Below are 20,649 nucleotides of genomic sequence, written 5' to 3' on the forward strand. Positions count from 1 at the left end.
GCTGCCGCACCTCTGGCTTCGTGGGATGAGGCTGCCGCACCTCTGGCTTCGTGGGATGAGACTGCCGCACCTCTGGCTTCGTGGGATGAGACTGCCGCACCTCTGGCTTCGTGGGATGAGACTACCGCACCTCTGGCTTCGTGGGATGAGACTGCCGCACCTCTGGCTTCGTGGGATGAGGCTGCCGCAACTCTGGCTTCGAAGGATGAGACTACCGCACCTCTGGCTTCGAGGGATGAGGCTGCCGCACCTCTGGCTTCGTGGGATGAGGCTGCCGCAACTCTGGCTTCGTGGGATGAGACTACCGCACCTCTGGCTTCGAGGGATGAGGCTGCCGCACCTCTGGCTTCGTGGGATGAGGCTGCCGCACCTCTGGCTTCGTGGGATGAGACTGCCGCACCTCTGGCTTCGTGGGATGAGACTGCCGCACCTCTGGCTTCGTGGGATGAGACTGCCGCACCTCTGGCTTCGTGGGATGAGGCTGCCGCACCTCTGCCTTCGTGGGATGAGACTGCCGCACCTCTGGCTTCGTGGGATAAGACTGCCGCACCTCTGGCTTCGTGGGATGAGACTGCCGCACCTCTGGCTTCGTGGGATGAGGCTGCCGCACCTCTGGCTTTCCGTGGGATGAGATCAAACCTTCGGGCACGACGGGTAACACGCATGAACACAAGCACTCATCACTTGGGTAAGGGCTGCCCAGCCTTTATTCGATCACAATATAAGACCTTGTGAAGGAGCGGTGACTCTACGTGATGTGTCGGTGACCACAGGAATATAGTGTGTGTGTGTGTGTGTGTGAGTCAGCTTCTACCCTCAATGGTCAAGTCGAAGGTCACGCCCTGATACCCATGGGTTGATCCGTCGCGCTCAAAGTAACTGATGTATTTAGTCCTCGTCTCTCTCTCTCTCTCTCTCTCTCTCTCTCTCTCTCTCTCTCTCTCTCTCTCTCTCTCTCTGCCTTTCTCACCTCACCACAATCAAGGGAGCGCTAAAGGGGAGGGAGGGTACGGGGTCTTCCGCTGCAGCAGCAGGAGCAGCAGGAGCACCTTCAGGAGGACGGCTGGGGAGGAGGAGAGAGTGAGGTGGTGATGCAGCGGTGGTAATGACTCAGCGGCGCTGCTCTGCTTACATAATGGCCACAACACGGTCGGCAGTCCTCCATCCCTCCTCCAGGACCCGCCACCGGTACACCAGGCACTACACCGACGGCCGCCCTCATGCACGGCTCCAGTACTAGAGAGGGGGGTGGGGAGAATATGAGAGAGAGAGAGAGAGAGAGAGAGAGAGAGAGAGAGAGAGAGAGAGAGAGAGAGAGAGAGAGAGAGAGAGAGAGAGAGAGAGTGGAAGGGAAGGCAATCTAGGTGACTTCATACAGGCTCGTGTGGTGGGGGGAAGGGGGTCTCTAAAAGGCTCGTGGAGGGGTCCGGGAGGCCCGTGAGTGGTTCTTTGAGGTTCGTGCAAGGTCCCGAGGATCGTAAAAGTATATGCGAGGCTCGTGAGGGGGGGTCCGGGAGGCTTGTTAAGGAGGGGGTGAGGGAGGCTTGTGAGGGAGAGGGTGTGGGAGGCTTGTGAGGGAGGGGGTGTGGGAGGCTTGTGAGGGAAAGGGTGAGGGAGGCTTGTGAGGGAGGGGGTGTGGGAGGCTTGTGAGGGAGGGGGTGTGGGAGGCTTGTGAGGGAGGGGGTGAGGGAGGCTTGTGAAGGAGGGGGTTCGAGAGGCTTGTGAGGGAGAGGGTGTGGGAGGCTTGTGAGGGAGAGGGTGTGGGAGGCTTGTGAGGGAGGGGGTGTGGGAGGCTTGTGAGGGAGGGGGTGTGGGAGGCTTCTGGGGGAGGGGGTGTAGGAGGCTTGTGAGGGAGGGGGTGTGGGAGGCTTGTGAGGGAAAGGGTGAGGGAGGCTTGTGAGGGAGGGGGTGTGGGAGGCTTGTGAGGGAGGGGGTGTGGGAAGCTTGTGAGGGAGGCTTGTGAAGGAGGGGGTTCGAGAGGCTTGTGAGGGAGGGGGTGTGGGAGGCTTCTGGGGGAGGGGGTGTGGGAGGCTTGTGAGGGAGGGGGTGTGGGAGGCTTGTGAGGGAAAGGGTGAGGAAGGCTTGTGAGGGAGGGGGTGTGGGAGGCTTGTGAGGGAGGGGGTGTGGGAGGCTTGTGAGGGAGGGGGTGAGGGAGGCTTGTGAAGGAGGGGGTTCGAGAGGCTTGTGAGGGAGGGGGTGTGGGAGGCTTGTGAGAGATGAATGAATTACCTAATGATCGCGTCCGTCAACACAGCCACTGAGGGAGGGGAGTTTCTGCCAGCACAAAATATCTAAGTTAACGAAACACGTCATTCGTAAAGGAAAAAAGAAGTGCGTTAAGTTCGTTGTATCGTAGTATTCATAACAGTCTGACTTGTTCAGTTCACACCGGATGCAGCACACTCAAATGAACCTTCAAACTAAATCTACATGTGTTGTAAATTGTATTCTAAAATGGACACCGAAACAACACTTCATTAGAATTTCAAATTTTAACTGGACTCCTGAATTTAAAAAGTCATTTAAAGTTTAGAGCGGACCTTAGAGTGAGGCGAATTGTTGAACGACTCAACCACAACACTGTGGCAACATGAACATAGCACAGTGTTCAGCGAGACTCCTGTGGACACACACACACACACTCTCTCTCTCTCTCTCTCTCTCTCTCTCTCTCTCTCTCTCTCTCTGGAGTCGGTTATCTGTCGGTTATCCGAGTTGAAATCAACACCCAGCTGCATCATGTGATGGGTGATTAACAACCTTATGACTCTTTAACCCCCTGAACACGAAAGTAGGACCCTTGAGCACGGTGGTACTGCCCTTAGCCACGACGGCAGTGTCTTTGAGCACGGTGGTACTGCCCTTAGCCACGACGGCAGTGTCCTTGAGCACGGTGGTACTGTCCTTGAGTAACCAGGTCGGTATATAAAGACGATAAGAAATGATTCACGATACCTTAAAGGCAGAAACCAGGCACGCCATCATTCGCACCCACATGTGGACGATCTCCCTCTACACTATCACACGCTGTCATCTTCCCTAGTGAGAAAGAGAGAGAGAGAGAGAGAGAGAGAGAGAGAGAGAGAGAGAGAGAGAGAGAGAGAGAGAGAGAGAGAGAGAGAGAGAGAGAGAGAGAGAGAGAGTGAGAGTGTGTTTGTTACCCAGTCTTCACTACACCCTCGACAACACTCCCTCTCTTGTTTCCACCATAAATCAGATTAAGACCAGAGATAACCAGGTCATGAACCATCAGGTCGGCCTCATCCATCCCTCACACTACCGTCCTCACCAGTGAGGGAGACACTACCCAACACTACACCCTAGCTAGATACACCCACCTCACACTTGACACACGTTATCTTCACCACTTCACTCTCGACACCACTGACCTTTGACCTGACCCGCCAAAGACCAGGATTAAGGTGATGATTGTTGGAAAGAAAATGTAGTAAGACTACGTTAATATGAAGCAGCGATAATAATAATAATAATAATAATGTTTTTCTTCCTACAGAAAAACATAATCATAACAGAGGATATTGACCCAAGATACGTAGGACCAAGAACCTCACCAGACCATGGTTGTGATAACCTCACCCCTCCCCCTCTTGACACAACCTCAGGCAGGACCTGCTCCTACACAACCCATGTGATGACAATCGACACCCAGCACAGTTCTTACCTTCCTGTTCTTCATGGCCACCATATGTGCTCTCAAGTCCCTCAAACACACAGGTCGCCACCAGTGCCAGTGCCCACGACCAGCGATACAGGTCCAGCAGCCAGCGCTTGTTGCTCCACAGCTCCAGCGGCTCCTGCCGGCTCCCGCGCCTCACCCTCGCCCCTCCAGACCGTTCCAGCTGAAACCGGATCGTCTGGCGATGGTCCCGCACCACCACCACCACCTGTGGACACCCACCCCACACTCTCTCCCACAGGGTCAACCCTCCTGTACGAGCCCCCACCACCTGTGGACACCCACCCCACACTCTCTCCTACCATCAAGTCTCCCACAGTACCACCACCACCACCACTTACCGTGCCCACCCCCGCAGTGTCTCCCCCCACACGCAAGCTGCCTCGCTGTGGCTCCCCTTTACCTTCCGTACTCTGACGTCATCACCACTCAACTCGCTCAAATACACTCTAAAAATCTATCTGTACGCCCGACGCACTACGAGTCCACTCCGGCCCTCCAACTTTTCCCTCTGTCAACCACTCACGTCACTTTGCTCCCACCTTCCCTACTCTCTTTGATCCCTTCATATCTGAGTCAGTCGACTCCCTCAGTCCTGCATCCTCCCACTCCTTTGAAAAATGAAAAATCAGTTTCAAATTGCTTTCACTCCGCCGATCACTCCAATGCTACAGACACACGCTAGCAGAGGTGTGTGTGTGAGTGTGTGTGTGAGTGTGTGTGTGTGTGTGTGTGTGTGTGTGTGTGTGTGTGTGTGTGTGTGTGTGTGTGTGTGTGTGTGTGTGTGTGTGTGTGTGTGTGTGTGATATTGTTTCATTTCGTCCATCCCTCGTCCACGTAACCATATCTCACACATCAACAATTCTTTCGCGGACACATAATCTCTTTATATATATTTTTTTTCATTTAAGCTTTAATACGTGTTTCATAACCACCTCTCTTAAAATGGCCTCACAAATCCTCGACACGACCCATTTCAGAATCATCACGGCACCAGCTGCATACAGCACCAAGCTACTGGTTATAATCCCCTCCAACACCCTCAACACCTCAGCTCACACCACTCGAGACTCAGGCTCCGGCAGTCCCCACAGCCACGTACAGAACATACAGGGACGAAGGGAATCCTCCTCACCTTACTCTAAGAGTAACTTTACTCAGTCACCTCATCCACACAAACCACTTCCAGTACACGTTATACTCAGTAGCATTACCCACAAAAAGACACCCTCCCACGCTATGAAACTGCATGACATTGCTTCAGTCCTTCGCTATTAATAACCTTTACTACAATAACTTTCTCTGTCCAAGACCATTACATACTTACTGCCTCTGTCATCCCAGTCATCAACATTCTCAAGGTCAATACTTAAGCTACACAGTCTCCTCCTCCACCTCCTCTAACCACGAGCCTCTCTTACTTCATCACCTGAGACCTACTTGCTCCCAGTGGTCCTCACCTTATCGTCTTACTACACTGTTAACACCATGCGAGATGCCACGCGTCCAGAAGATACTACATTCATAATACACGGGCATCCAACCCGTATACCATGGACTACCATTAGATCCTCTGGTCATAACCTAACGTCCAGGTTCTTGCACTTATTTCCCAGGGAACAGCAGCACCCTCCCCCTGAGGATCTCCCTCCTCCCGTGATCCACTCCAGCCGTCCCCTCATATCTCAGCATCAGTCTCGTCTTCCCTGTGTCATGTAATGTACTTTCCCTCCCAGCCTGGCACTCACATCGCCCGCCTCATCTCCGTCCGTCCTCGCTACTGGTATTTCTAGTCATCCGTACCTCTCGTACTGACCCCTTAAAACACTCCCTCCAGCTCTCGCTCACCCGACTTCCTCCTCTCCTCTTCCTTCATACCTCTCACGTCTCTCACTTGATTCCTTGACCCTGCACCACCACCCCTCCTCCCAGTTTTATCTTCTATTCTCTTTATACTATTTCTAACTCCACTTCTGACTTCGCTATTAACATGTCTAATTCCTCAGTCCCGCTCTCCCCTTCCCCTCTACATCAGACTTGCCTCTTACCGATTCTGTGTGTGTGTCTCTCTCTCTCTCCCTCTCCGGCTCCCTCTCCACACCTTTCGTTAAACCCAAGACACGACTGAATCTTCTCTCCTCAGATCATTGCCACATCTTTTCATCATATTTCTCTCCCGTTCCTTTACATTCCTCTTTCTTACAGGTCTCATTTACGATATCTCAACTGCTTGAAGACGATACTTCCCTGAACTTCCCCCATATATACAGTTTACACAATAATCATGTCCATTTCACACGTCGGCCAAGCCAAGTTCCATGACCTCCCGTCTTCTATAACACTTTTACTGTTTTCTGGGAATACAGATTCCAAAATACTTGAACTCGCTTATCTTAATTCTCAAACAGGTTCTCTTGCTCTCCTACTTGCTCAAGAACATGTCGAATTCGACTGAATGAAGCTCCCTGATCACACACGTTATCTCTGTACTGAGGCCAACTGGACATTCCAAATATGTCTGGTTAAAAATGTACCTCCCGTCCTACCACAGCCACACTGCCCCTAGGGCGCACCACCGACTCGTCTACCACACCCTGCTGGTGTACCCTGGGTCATCCTCCGTGACCATGTTAACACCACCGACCCCATCACCCATTAAACTCACCCAGGCCCCTGGTGCAGTAAGCCACCCATCTCCCATGATCCAGTGAATTCCACCAGTTTCGCTTTCCAGTTAACTGGGTCACCCACGGGTGTGACCCGGTTAACACTCTAAGCCTGTGTCCTCCTGACCTACTTATCGTCAGTTAACTAATGCAGCAAATCCATACACCTCCGTGACCTAGTTTAAGCCATCGAACCTCATGACCCAGCTAACCTCACCACCCTCACGACGAAGTGAACACACCCACTCCTGTGGTTCAGTTAAAAAACACCTCTGTCCCATGACCCAGTTAACTCACCAGTCCCGCGTCCCAGTCGACCTGACCGTCCCCCCGTGACCCAGTTAACTCACTATTCCCGCGTCCCGGTTACAGCCCTCAGTTCCATAACCCAATTAACAGCACCGACCCCTTCACAGTCCCGCCACCCGGTTAACAGCACCAGTCCTGTGGCCCCCACACCACACCACTACCCTCCCGACCTAATCAATATGTCCCACCCAACCACCCACCCACCCACCCGCATCCCGTGACCTAGTTAACCGACCCTACCACCGTGTTTCCCGGTAATTTCCCCGTCCTGTGAGCTAGTTAACTTTCAATGCGTGGCCTTGTTAACACAACTAGTCCAGTGACACTTGACTCGGTGTATGGGCCAGACCCGTGACCCCCTTCGTCCAATTAACATACCCCTACCCCTTCCCTGTGACCCTGTTAACACCTTCAGCCCCCCCCCCACTTCGTCCAGTTAACATAGCCTTCCCATGTGACCCAGTTAATACCACATGCCTCGTTAATCCAGTTAACGACCAGCCCCGTAAGACACTAGTTGTTAATCTGGACATACAACCTCGTTACCTAGTTAACATTCCTTCCTATCCTGGTTTAAGTCAAGCACGAGACCCCGTCACCCACCAAGGTCCACCCACCTTCGAGACCTGGAAATCCAGTTAACCCACCCAAGGCCGTGGTCCAGTTAACTCATCCAAGGCCGTGGCCCACTTAACCCACCCAAGGTCGTGGCCCAATTAACCCACCCAAGGCTGTGACCCAGTTAGCCCAACCAAGGCTGTGACCCAGTTAACCCACCCAAGGCCGTGACCCAGTTAACCCACCCAAGGTCGTGACCTAATCAACCCACCAAGGCCGTGGCCCAGTTAACCCACCCAAGGTCGTGGCCCAGTTAACCCACCCAAGGCCGTGACCTAATTACCCCACCTAAGGCCACGGCCCAATTAACCCACCCAAGGCCGTGGCTCAGTTAACCCACCCAAAGCCGTGACCCAGTTAACCCACCCAAGGCCGTGACCCACTTAGCTCATCCAAGGCTGTGACCCACTTAACCCACCCAAGGCCGTGACCCAGTTAACCCATCCAAGGCCGTGACCCAGTTAACCCACCCAAGGCCGTGGCCCAGTTAACCCACCCAAGGCCGTGACCCAGTTAACCCACCCAAGGGCGTGACCCAGTTAACCCATCCAAGGCCGTGACCCACTTAACCCACCCAAAGCCGTGACCCACTTAACCCACCCAAGGCCGTGACCCAGTTAACCCTACCCAAGGCCGTGACCCAGTTAACCCACCCAAGGCCGTGACCCAGTTAACCCACCCTAAGGCCGTGGCCCAGTTACCCCACTTAAGGCCACGGCCCAATTAACCTACCCAAGGCCGTGGCTCAGTTAACCCACCCAAGGCCGTGACCCAGTTAACCCACCCAAGGCCATGACCCAGTTAACCCACCCAAGGCCGTGGCCCACTTAACCCACCCAAGGCCGTGACCCAGTTAACCCACCCAAGGCCATGACCCAGTTAACCCACCCAAGGCCGTGACCCAGTTAACCCACCCAAGGTCATGACCCAGTTAACCCATCCAAGGCCGTGGCCCATTTAACCCACCTAAGCCGTGACCCAGTTAACCCACCCAAGGTCGTGGCCCAGTTAACAGATAGCCGGAGCCTAATCACCTTTCACATCATCCGCATACCAGCGACGCCCAGCTTCGTGCTGACGCTGGTGGACCACACTGCCCAGCGATCTGGCTCGCACCGTCCCTCCACTCACGCCACCAGCCTCTCTGATCCTCCTCACGCACCTATACTTGCCTTCTCGTCCTGCTCAAACATCTGTATCTGTGAGACGGCCCATGAGATGGTCAGGTCAAGCCGCGTGACCCTGTTCACCCGACGTGCCTCACAGTGTCACACAGGCGACACTCTCACTTGACCTCTTGAGCTGGGTAATGTCATCCTTGACCACGACGGTGTGACCCTTGATCACGACGGTGTGACCCTTAACCACGACGGTGTGACCCATGACCACGGCAAAGTGACCCTTGACCACGACGGCACGACTCCTATATCATGGCCTGGCCCTTGAAGTAAGCCTTAAGAATCATATCAAATCCCCGGTAACCACACCCAGGGGTCGTGCCGCCGTGCTACATACAACACATCAACTGTCGTCCCCGCCAAGCCTCCCTAAGGAGGAAGAACCTGTCCGTCTACCTCCCTGTAACACCACCACTGTGGTACGTGGCCCAACGAAACCTGACTATATCACACGTCTTTCCATTTTTAACCCCCACTTGCTGTACACGCCAGTCCTCCTCAAGCCTCTCTCTCTCTCTCTCTCTCTCTCTCTCTCTCTCTCTCTCTCTCTCTCTCTCTCTCGATTATAACACTAGTCATTTCCCAGACTTCCTTACATGTCCACGCTCGTGGACTTCCCTAACCCTTCTCCTCCAGGTCTCTCCCTCCACCCTGCTCACCACAGATCTTTGAAGACTCTTCCTCAACCTCTGGTACACAGATTAACTCACGTCACCTCCACAGTTCTTGTAGTGACCCTGAGCAAGCCTAGCTAGCCAGCGTCCAAGTCACCTTAATAGTTACCTTACCACTGAAAGGTCCCACCCAGTGTCATGTAAACCTTCCCTAGTTACCGATGAAACGTCCCAGTGTCATGTAAACCTTCCCTAGTTACCCCTGAAAGGTCCCAGTGTCATGTAAACCTTCCCTAGTTACCCCTGAAAGGTCCCACTGTCACAGTGCATGTAAACCTTCCCTAGTTACCCCTTAAACGTCCCAGTGTCATGTAAACCTTCCCTAGTTACCCTGAAAGGTCCCAGTGTCATGTAAACCTTCCCTAATGTGGTATACGGCAATAATAATCGTTACTACGTTAACAACACCAGCTCTGAAACACCAGTTCACATCACCACGCCCATGACCCAGTTATAAACATCTCTATGACCCAATAAACATTAATCCCATGACCTAGTTAAAACAGATACTGTGACCCAGTAACTACTAAACCCATCTTCCAGTACAGTGACCCCAACGACCTAGTTAATATCAGTCCCACGACCCAGTTAACATCGCCCCCGTAACCCAGTGAACAGCGTCCCTATGACCCAGTTAGCATCTGCCCTATGACCCAGTTAATAACAACCCTATTACCATGTTAATACTAACCCCATTACCGAGTTAATAATGCCCCATGACCTAATTAATACTAACGACCAGCCTCATGAGACAATTATCGCACCCTAACTAAGATCAAGTTAATAACCTCATCAAACCTCTTCCACCAGCCGGGCTGGTAACCCCACACCACCCAGCTCCTGAGTCCCAGTTAACCCCTCCAACTTCGTGACCCCGCTCATCGCAGCCCAACTAACCCCATCATTCCCATGACCCAGTTAACACGTCCATCCCTAACGCCCAGTTAACCTCCCGACATCCGTGACCCAGTTAACTGACATCTGACCCCGAAGATCCTCCATTAACCTCTAAGGTGACCGACCTAAAGCACGAGCCCCACGATGCAGTTAATGACCCTTTGTCCACGATGGAGTAAAGACACCAGCCCCATGAGTGACTCGGTGTTCATCATCCTCATCACCGCCCGTGACCTAGCCAGGTGTGTAGCTACAGGTAACCCAACAAGCCCTCAGATAGGAGAGTGACCCAATCACGTCAGCCAACCACAATGAGCCGACCAACCTCGCCTCGTAAGATGCCCGCCCGGGCCACCAATACCTCACGTCATAACAGCATCTGCCGCTATACCTACCCCCCTTACGCACGCTCACTCTGAACACATACGGAAGACATAAAAAAAAAAGCTGAATGAATAAATAACATTAACAGTTATTTGAAAATTGTATAATACATGAATAAAACGGGACGAACACATCAAAATCATTTAAGAGTTGAGAGATCCCACTTGTCTGACAACCCGACGAGTGACAAATATAATGTAAGTCATGATATGTGGCTTTCCATCATGCGGGTCACCTCCACACACGCGCGTCGCTCTCATCACGCGCTGCTGAGAACATGTCTACAGACAGACGCAGGGGTGACCACAGTATTGTCCTGCTACACATCACTAATGTCGGGTGTTGATGATGATGATGACCCTACCGCCCAGTACAGAGGGAGGGAGGGTCAAGGATCAGGAGCGAGTGATGGCTGGATGCGCCCACTCACCATCGCTGACCCACACAATCCAGTCGCTGGGGCCGATCTGCTGCCCGCCAAATTTGCGGATTCCACCCAGTATTTCATCACGGGAGGACGCGTCCCCACATCCCGCTGCCGTAATCACATTCCTCCCCATCTCACATGTGTGCAACCCCGCGCTAACATCGCTATGAGACCAGCAGGAAAACAAAATCATTGAATTTGGACGTAGTCTCCATGTGCGATGTAGGCCGGCATCCACCCACGGCGCTCCCTCCTGCTAGCACCAGGAGTTTTACCTTCCCTGGGAATACCCGCTGGAGGAGACCTCCGCCAGCTGGCCAGACTTTAATAAATAATCGTGAGTGATGGGCAAGCCTTCCCTGGGCAAAATGCCGCCGTCAAGAAGGAGCACGAGAACACGAGCACGTCCGCCAAAACTGCCACTCACGCAGAAGGAAAGGTTTTTAATTCTGGTTTCCGTCCTGAATGACCAACTTTCCTCCCACCTATTCCCCTCAAGAGAGAGAGAGAGAGAGAGAGAGAGAGAGAGAGAGAGAGAGAGAGAAGAGAGAGAGAGAGAGAGAGAGAGAGAGAGAGAGAGAGAGAGAGAGAGAGAGAGAGAGAGACCCCAACACACACACACATACTATGTGATAACACCTCCGTATCATCACATTTCATTTCTTCTTTATGATACTGAGTTGTTCTGACATTCGTAAAACTGGAGTTAACGACAACAGAGAAGCATATGAGGGGAGGGAAATCAACGTGACACATGAGCAGGGAAGGAGGGGAAATGGCGACCAGTAGTGGGGTACGGGCAGGGAAGGAGGGGAAATGGTGACCAGTAGTGGGGTACGGGCAGGGAAGGAGGGGAAATGGTGACCAGTAGTGGGGTACGGGCAGGGAAGGAGGGGAAATGGCGACCAGTAGTGGGGTACGGGCAGGGAAGGAGGGGAAATGGTGACCAGTAGTGGGGTACGGGCAGGGAAGGAGGGGAAATGGTGACCAGTAGTGAGGTACGGGCAGGGAACCTGACATGCATCGACGGAACAGCAGCTGTTTGTACCGTAATTTGTCACGTACAGATTTCCATGTTGAGCCGCAATATGATAACGGTGTGTGTGTACGATACCCGCCCTCATGCTGGGCGAACACTCAAGCCCCCAGCACCGGGTACACTGAAGCCCCCAGCACCGGGTACACTGAAGTGGCAACACTCAAGCCCCCAGCACCGGGTACACTGAAGCCCCCAGCACCGGGTACACTGAAGTAGCAACACTCAAGGCCCCAGCACCGGGTACACAGCCGGGGCAGCACTGAAGCCCTGCTGAGCCCCTGGCAACACTGGGCCCCCGGGGAGGCAGTCACCCGCGTGAAGGGGCGACCATCCCCAGCGGAGCCTGCAGGGGTCAGCTGTCTTCCTGGGCGGCGGCAGCCAGCAGGACACCCACAGCCCGCCCACGGCCGGTCGCTGGAGCCTCTTCCGCAAAACGTCTCTAAAGCTCTCGCTCTCCCACTCTCACCCACTCCTGCTCCACTCTCACCCACTCCTGCTCCACTCTCACCCACTCCTGCCATCTTCTGCTCCACTCTCACCCACTCCTGCTCCACTCTTACCCACTCCTGCTCCACTCTCACCCACTCCTGCCATCTTCTGCTCCACTCTCACCCACTCCTGCTCCACTCTTACCCACTCCTGCTCCACTCTCACCCACTCCTGCCATCTTCTGCTCCACTCTCGCCCACTCTTGCCACCACCTGCTCCCTCAGCACTCTCACCAACTCCTGCCAACTTCTGTTCCCTCTCAGCCACTCCTGCTCCCACTCTCACCCACTCCTACCATCTTCTGCTCCCACTCCTCACCCATTCCTGCCACCTCCTCCTCCCACTCTCACCCACTCCTGCCATCTTCTGCTCCCTCTCACCCACTTCCAGTTCTCTTACATTTTCTATATAATTTCCATTGCTCTACATGCTCCTCCTCCTATCCCATTCCTTCCTTTCCCCTCCCCATCCTGCCGCCCTCCCCCATCATATCTGTTCCATCCTCCCCTTCCACTGGAGATGACGTGAACTCAGGAAAACATTCAAGATGGCGGCTGTCTGGGACACCATCTTTGTCCCTTCTCGTCACACAGTGCACCCACAACCCTCTCCTTACTGATCCGGGGTTCGACTCTCCTGCTGTCCAATACTGACCCATGGGTATTGGAGTTACCTGGTTTAGGGATACTACAGGAGGAGAGGATACAAATGAGCTTATGTGAACTGCCTCAGCTCACACAACCACAGATGTGAATTGCCTCAGCTCACACAACCACAGAAGTGAACTGCCTCAGCTCACACAACCACAGAAGTGAACTGCCTCAGCTCACACAACCACAGATGTGAACTGCCTCAACTCACACAACCACAGATGTGAACTGCCTCAGCTCACACAACCACAGATGTGAACTGCCTCAGCTCACACAACCACAGAAGTGAACTGCCTCAGCTCACACAACCACAGATGTGAACTGCCTCAGCTCACACAACCACAGATGTGAACTGCCTCAACTCACACAACCACAGAAGTGAACTGCCTCAGCTCACACAACCACAGATGTGAACTGCCTCAGCTCACACAACCACAGATGTGAACTGCCTCAGCTCACACAACCACAGACGTGAACTGCCTCAGCTCACACAACCACAGATGTGAACTGCCTCAGCTCACACAACCACAGATGTGAACTGCCTCAGCTCACACAACCACAGATGTGAACTGCCTCAGCTCACACAACCACAGGTGTGAACTGCCTCAGCTCACACAACCACAGGTGTAGGCTGTCTGAACTCACACTCTCACAATCACAGACGTGAATTGCTTCGGGTTATATTTTAGGTTCAGAACCCAGAGAGAGAGAGAGAGAGAGAGAGAGAGAGAGAGAGAGAGAGAGAGAGAGAGAGAGAGAGAGAGAGAGAAACATTATAAATTAACACGAGGAACCGAGCCAGGTATACGGGCAGTGCTCTGGACGTGAGTGAACGAGGACCCATGTGAGTGGATCTCACGGGGATGGTCCGGGACTTGAACCATAGAGTATAAACACTTCATCCTTCCAACCAACCTCACCGCAGAGGCTGCCCCCCTACTGATCAACTGCTCACCAGTTTCCTTCTAACGCACCTCGCCACGTTACTAGATAATGTAAAGGAAGTTCTCCGTCTTGTGAAAGTTTAGGGCCACTCAGAGCCACACTAAGCCAGCATCTCCCAGCCAATAATGACCCCTGAAGTTGTTTAATCCACTTCCCGACACTGTGCCCCAGCAGGGGATGGTAGCGCCCCAGTTGGGGATGGTAGTGCCCCAGCAGGGGACGGTAGTGCCCCAGCAGGGGATGGTAGTGCCCCAGCAGGGGATGGTAGTGCCCCAGCAGGGGATGGTAGTGCCCCAGCAGGGGACAGTAGTGCCCCAGCAGGGGATGGTAGTGCCCCAGCAGGGGATGGTAGTGCCCCAGCAGGGGATGGTAGTGCCCCAGCAGGGGATGGTAGTGCCCCAGCAGGGGATGGTAGTGCCCCAGCAGGGGATGGTAGTGCCCCAGTTGGGGATGGTAGCGCCCCAGCAGAGGACGGTTGTGCCCCAGCTGGGGACGGTTGTGCCCCAGCAGGGGACGGTAGTGCCCCAGTCGGGGATGGTAGTTCGCCAACGGGAGCTCCACTCAGGTGAAGACCACCGTGCCAACCAGCCCCATGATGGTGTTGTATACACTCTGGCTGGCACAGGGACACACACCATCCCTCCGCCTGCACCAACCTGACGGAGGAGCACAGGAGGGAGGTTGTCATGACGGCCACCAACTCTGGCAGAGACAGAGCGGAGTGATCCCTCTCACGGCCTTTCTGTATACACTATTCTACATCCTGTAAGACCCTGGTAATGAGGAGGAAGGGGACGGAAGGGGAGTATAGTGTGGGGAGAGGAGAGGGGAGGCTAGGGTGAGGGTGGGAGTTAGGGGAGGGAAGCGGGTGGGAGACGGGGGTTAGGGGGAGGCAAGAGAGCAAATTAAAATGAGGAGAGGAGCTTAAGTAGAGTGCAGGGGGGAGAGCAGGCGGGTAGAGGGGGAAAGGAGGAAGGGATGGTTGCTAAAGGATGAAATGTCAAGATTGAGAGGCGTGGAAGAAGAGGAGAGGGAAGAGAGAGGCAGGGCAGAGAGAGAGAGAGGAAGGGAGAGGCGAGGTAGGTTGGTGTGTGTGTGTGTGTGTGTGTGTGTGTGTGTGTGTGTGTGTGTGTGTGTGTGTGTGTGTGTATGTGTGTTAACTAGGGCAGGGGTGCCTCACAGTTTTACCTACACATCAAAGGATCAGGTCTGGTCAAGAGAGGGGGAGAACCTACGCAACTAACAACACACACGGATATCCCGCGTTTGTACAGGTATTCTTTTGCTCTCTTAAGCAACACAGAGACGTGGTTATATGACCGTACGTCTGATGGCGGATGAAAAGGATTCCGACCCAACAAGAGCGAAGTGATTTTCTTTTTTTCTAAATCAATATGCAAACTTATGCCACCGCGCGCCCTGAAATTCTAATAAGTCGGCCACCACACGACGCAACTGTGGCGTAAATACGAAGTTTCCATCATATATTATTCTTGAGATATTGACTTAACATGAACGGGTCCAACGACAGACAGACAAACAGACAGACAGACAGACGCAGGGGTGACGACATACCGTCCTACATAACACTCCGCGCACTGCTAGAACCAATGTTGTTTGTGAGAGGAAAAAAACCAGAAGAGTTTTGGGGAGGACTGGAGTGTGTCTGCTTCACACTCACCCTGAACATGTTAAGAAAGTCCTGGCGAAGGTGAAGAATAAATCCATAACAGTTACCGACTTAAAATGGCTTCCGACACAGAGGACACAATGTCTTTCAGTGTGTGTCATGTGGAGCGGAGGTACCCAGGGACCATAGTGTGCTGCTGGAACAAAAAATAATATGTAATGTGCGGAACTGTAATGGATCGTAATGTTTACCGTTGTACTGGAGTCATACAAGGCTGTGTTAAGTTTGTCCTGGTATTGCAACAGCGGACACCCATCGATGGGAGGGCGACACATATGTCAAGGTGCTGGAAGATGATGGATGCTGATGTATGTCGATGATGCCGTAATAACAGCAGATCCAACAATAGTTACACACACTCAATGGGTAAGGAAACCTCCTCGAGTGTGTCGGAAAAGAAGGCTGAATGTGGATACAGAAGAAGTAAAGATAAATTCATACGCGACAGGAGAGTCTAACTGGGAAGTGTCGGTAAAGGGACAGAGGAGCGACGCCTCACAAAGGACTTAAAAATCTGTGCAATACATGACGGGATGAAAGGTGATACCAGACGGATCTGAAGGGCAGGCAAGTTGCCCTTGCTTGAGGGGGTTCGTATTGAAAGGAAAGACCCAACAGCCTTCAAGTATGGCTGGGTCTGTTTAGAACGGTGCAGCCCACACTATTGTCCAACGGCGAAACACGAGACTGTAACAAGAGATTGCCTTGTAAAATACGACCAGGTGACAGGGATTTTCTAAGTGCTGGCGAGCTTGGGCGAGTGGATGAGGAACTGAATGAAGGCATCAGGTCATACAAGTGTTGTGGAAGGAATCGGTGAGGACAGGGTAGAGGATGGAGCCATGAGATGGCGGAGACATGTGGAGAGAATGGACATGGATAGAATGAGGGAAGAGAGGGTGTATACAAGGAGATACAGTGACAGACCTGAGCTCAGATACACGGAGAGAGATATACGCTAGGAGATAATACGAGATGTCTTTCTTCCTTTTTTTTTAAACGCTGGAGGATCCAGTAACGGACAGAAGTCCACATCATGGCCGAGCCTTAAGTGAAATATTGAGGTTAACGTGCAGTAAAAAGAAGAGACATGGGAAAGTATTTAAAAATTTTGGAAAAAAGTGAAAAACCTGTATTCTAAAGTGTGCCAGTTTATACTGGGAAAGACATGAGAGGGTAGAGAGTTCCTAAGCTTCGAGATGTAGGAAAAGAAACAGTGATCAAAACGGCCCATGCTTGAGTTGCCAAAGGCCACACAGTAATCATGTAACGCTGCAGCTTGCCGAGTATGGCACGGTCGAACTAGTGTTGGGGGCACACAAGCAGCCAGCTCTCAGGAGCAAAACCCAAAGTAATACCTATAGAGGAGGGAAAGTGAACCAACATTGCGGCATAGGGCAAGCGGATCAAGTTTGGAAGTTAGCCTGGGAGAGTTTATAAGTCGGACCGCTTTCGACTCAACTCTACCAAGTAAGGATACAGAGCTAGAACTAGCCCTAGATGTGTGAACAGTACTCCACACAAGGACCAATCAATCCTTTTCATAACCAGAACAACCGTTCGGAAATAAATATATAAATTTCGACATCTCAACAGATCTCTGATTGGAAAGACAGGAAGACCTACCCTGTGAAGACGCAGAGGGAGCTATGCGCGAGGAAATACAAGGGAAGATCTATGCTAACTGATACAAAAGGAGTGACCAACGCTAAGAGACAAAGAGGAGAATTACGCACGGAGATACAGGGAGACATCTCCTCAATGAAAGTAACTTCGACTGAAGGATTAAACCTGTCCCGCGTTAAACACCCTTTCAAACCTATGGGGAAGGAAATCAATCAGGAACTGCCGCTATCTAATACCCGGGATCAGAAACGTATGGTGATAACACACGAAGATTAAGAAAAATGTTGATTCTGGAAATGCCAGCGACTGTGAATGCTGGGGGGAATAATATGGTATTCTTGGAAGGCGGGAATCAGTGCGTGCGCGAGAGTGGGAGGGAGGGCGAGCGAGCGTGCGCCTGATGGAGGCGTGTTAGACCATGATAGCAAGAGGCTCTGAAGTTGGCCAAGTCGCGAGCGAGTGTCTTGGAGAGCTGATGGAGTGTGATGATATGTGGGGAGTGGGTATTGGTCGACCGGCACGAGAGGCTGCCAGACTGTGGCACGGGTACAGAGGAAGGAGCATCAGACAATACAGAGGAAAAGGAGGAGGAGGTGGAGCAGGAGGAGGAGGTGGAGCGGGTAAAGAGAGCAGTAATACGTCCAGAGGTGGGAGGTTAGGGACGTGTGTGGGGGGTAGGGGGAGTGTACTGGCGAGGAACTGAGGTAAAATGGCGGAGGACGGACGGGTGCTGGGCCGGAGGAAGGTATCAGCGAGGTCGTGTGACCTGTGACTGGAGAGCAAGAGTGACTGACCCACTATATCAGGAAGGGCAATGAATATGAAGGTTTCAGTCTTTTTAACTCGGTTCTGAAAGTGTATGACGAGAGCGAAGAAAAATGCAGTAAGAGAGCAGAGAGAGAGAGTGTGCGTGTGTACATAAGATCTTTACACTCTAACACTGGGAGAAAACTCACCAGAAAAAGTGTAAATGAGGCGTTCTGGGATAATAAAAATTGGGATATAACACACTTAGATGGGAAATGGAGTCCGATTTGTTTTTTTTGGCTCTGCTGGTGCGATATCCCACACTGGGATGTGTGGGTGATGAAAACACGAATGGAAAAATATTCACAGCAAAGGTAAGGAGAGACTAAGACATGGAGCAACTCAGTCAACTGACATCAAAACTTAGATGTGGTATGAAACAGCTGGGGGCCTGGTGCAGCAGTATCAGCAGTGTACACTCCACACACTGGAGTATGAACAGTGGAACCATGGTCTTGTTTCCCATGGCGGACGGGCCAGGGTATGAGAGCAGTCCAACACATTCTCTCTCTCTCTCTCTCTCTCTCTCTCTCTCTCTCTCTCTCTCTCTCTCTCTCCTCCTAGGTACGACCAGCTATGTGTTTAAACCTGCTTCAGGAGCAGTGATGTGAACGCGGGTCATGGGAGCACCTACAGATTGCTGCACGGGTCGTCTGCAGAAGGTGAGGTTGGGGAGGTACTGGGACACTGGCGTACCCTGCAGGAGGGTGGTGTCCGATTCGTTGGTGTGGCTCTACTTGTTAACTAGTGAGTGTGTTGATGGTCTTGTCCATGACGAGATTTAGACCTCAGTGACGCACCTCTGCTGCATGATGCGTTACTTGTGGCGAAGCGTGACACACACACACACACACACACACACACACACACACACACACACACACACACACACAACCTCAAGAGATACAACAGAGGCAAAAGTGAAGATGTGGGAAAGATACGGCGGTCGAAAATTTCACTGGAGAACCCCCACAAGGCCGAAAGCTAATTAAGATACCACAGCCGTAAAGACCATATGGCTTACGAAGGCTTGGGCGAAGCGTCGCATCATCATTGCAGGAGGATGGCAGCGGGGGAAGGGGGGGGGGGTAGCCCTGGCAGGAGATGGAGAGATGTGGTCAATAAACTGCTGATGAAACGGGGCGTTACAGGAGATGACGCCAGGGGGCAACGAATGCAGATTGTGTCCACTGGAAGGGTGTTGTGTGTGAGGGGAGAGGGCCACGCAACACTCACCTGCCGACCGACCCGGTATGGTGTACAATGTGCATGGGAACGAGGCTCTCTAGTGTGTAAGTTTATCTTATCACCTTCTGTCACCCTGAACACAAGCTTATCATCACCTTCTGTCACCCTGAACACAAGCTTAGCATCTCATGTACTATGTGAGTGAAGCTTTATGACAACCATACGGTGTGGTAATAACAACCCTAAGATACATATCTTCTCTACACTGGAAACCATTTTCAGCCATAGTCTCACCCTGGTCCACATCCCTCCGTCCACCAGTGCAGTGCCTTGCGCCCTAAGGAACAGCTCAAGCTCTGGGGGACATTCTGACGTTGGCAGAGGAAATGTTTTCAAACTGGAAATCAAAATCTGAATCAGGAAAATACATCTGTACCCCTGGGAAGTAATCCCACACCCGTCCTATGTTCTGACCCCTGGAACACAAGTGACCACCGGTACACCCTGACCCCATTTAACACACCTCCCTCCCGGCAACACACACACACATACCTCAGTCTTCAGGAAAACTTTAACTTCGATGAGATATTTCTTCTTTCTAAGCATCAATCTCAAGTCTCTCTATCCCTTGACCCAAGTACACCAGCGCCAACTCTCTCTTTCTTCTCTCCTCTCTCTTCTTCTCTCTCTCTCTCTCTCTCTCTCTCTCTCTCTCTCTCTCTCTCTCTCTCTCTCTCTCTCTCTCTCTCATCAAGCACCATAAAGACCGAGATTAATATCATCCTAGGCGGGAGTTTCCTTGACAAAGTGTTTCTTCTCTCCTTCCCGCTCTGCTTCTTCCTTAATGTTGCCCGGGGCTGATCAGCTCTCGAGGGGAGAGGAAGGCAGGAGGGAGGCGGAGAAAGCGGGTAGAGGAGAGGAGAGAGGACTGGGATAATAGAGCGAGGGGAGAGGACGGAGAGGGGTGGAAGAGGGAGTGGGTGGACGATGAGAAGTGTGTGTGTGTGTGTGTGTGTGTGTGTGTGTGTGTGTGTGTGTGTGTGTGTGTGTGTGTGTGTGTGTGTGTGTGTGTGTGTGTGCGTGTGTGTAATTACCTAAAACAAGGGGAGGAAGTTCTACACCCGTGGGGCCCACTATCTCTTGAACTTTCTCTTATCTTCTTTGTCTTTAACTTCTGTATACTGTCATCATCCATATCTTCATCACTTACCTCATCCCCTACAACCGCTACTGTAACACAGTTCATCCCTTCCATCACCTTCCTTCCTGTCTTGTTACAGCTCCCAGCTGCTCTGTCCTTGTTTCTTACGAAGAGCGGTGACAGACATGATCAAAATGGTTTAGTGATTTTGAAGGCTGTGATCA

Source organism: Panulirus ornatus, chromosome 2 (assembly GCF_036320965.1).
Source record: "Panulirus ornatus isolate Po-2019 chromosome 2, ASM3632096v1, whole genome shotgun sequence".
NCBI classification, from domain to species: Eukaryota; Metazoa; Arthropoda; class Malacostraca; order Decapoda; family Palinuridae; genus Panulirus; species Panulirus ornatus.